At 48.1% G+C, this 1,220-nt stretch overlaps 1 non-coding gene across 1 annotated transcript; it reads right to left on the bottom strand.

The window, feature by feature from the left end:
• Nucleotides 1-415: 415 nt before the first annotated feature.
• On the bottom strand, nt 416-487 carry TRNAE-UUC (transfer RNA glutamic acid (anticodon UUC)). Its single transcript has one exon. It is a non-coding gene; the product is annotated as a tRNA-Glu (tRNA).
• Nucleotides 488-1,220: the final 733 nt, after the last annotated feature.

Here is a 1,220-nt window from a genome sequence, read left to right as displayed (position 1 = left end):
GGCAATTACATGAGGTGATGGAGGTATGAACTCACCCTACTGTGCAAATATATGTGTGTATATACATATACATATAAAATCATATTGTACACCTTTAAACTTACACAATGTTATATGTAAACTATCTGAGTAACAGTAGAAAAAATGAATCCGTTTAATGCAGTTTGACAATTAAATGTTAATTATGATGATTTATTATGACATTTTAAATGAGTTGCGTGATGGGCAGAAGTAACAATACTAATTACAGAAGCAAGTTTTTCAAGCTGGAGAAACACACCAACAAGGTTTGGGTCCTTATGCCTCAACATTTCCCCTTCAGAATTACAGCTTTCAGCAACTGTATTCAACGCTTTCTTGCTAAGAAGGATACAAATGCGCTGGGTAGCAATTTTTTTTTATAAAAACTCCAGCATTCCCACACCGGGAGTCGAACCCGGGCCGCCTGGGTGAAAACCAGGAATCCTAACCGCTAGACCATATGGGAGGCGACAGAAGTCGCCTCCAGTGTAAGTGAATTGAAAAGCCTCCCGCAGACTTCCGCTTCCGCGTGCGGCCCCGCCCCCTGCGCGCCCGCCTTCTGCGCCTGCGTGGCTTTCGGCGTTGCTGGTTGTGGACAGCTCCGGGAGTTCCTCCGGGAGGGCGGAGGGCGGCGGGCGGAGGGCGGCTCTGCGCCGGTGCTGCGCCCCGCGGACCCCAGGCGGCCCTCACCCGCCCCTCGCCGGCCAGGTGCATTCCCCAGAAAGTGCTGTGAACGAGCTCGGGCCGTGGGATTTGGAGAAGAGTGGTTGGAGCGGCTCGAGAAACACGTTATGACATTGGCTTCCCAGGGCCCAGTTCCCCAGTTTGACCTTGGGGCTCAAAACCTTTCCTTAGCCCGGGTCTTTGCAGTCATGAGGGTTTAGGCCCTCGGAATCCTGCATTCACAAGTCTGCGTACCCTGAATAACCTGTGGGGACTCCTGTGTTTACACTCTTGTTTAGGAAGGCCAGAATCAGAACAAAACACCCAGACCATAAAGGAAAAATCCACACATTGCACCAGGTGAACAACTCATACTTTGGGGGGAAAAAGTGAAAAAACAAAACAAACAAAAAACCCCCAACAGATTGAGAGATAAACATACAAAGGGTTGCTTTCATATAAACTACACGTGATTTATAATTAGACAAACACTGCGATGTAAAAGTGAGAACTTATTGTGAATAGGCCGTGAGCTG

This window comes from Vulpes vulpes, chromosome 14 (assembly GCF_048418805.1).
Source record: "Vulpes vulpes isolate BD-2025 chromosome 14, VulVul3, whole genome shotgun sequence".
In the NCBI taxonomy this organism is placed as follows: domain Eukaryota; kingdom Metazoa; phylum Chordata; class Mammalia; order Carnivora; family Canidae; genus Vulpes; species Vulpes vulpes.
The sequence above is the reverse complement of the archived record's forward strand: the minus strand, read 5'-3'. Positions and strand labels throughout refer to the sequence as shown.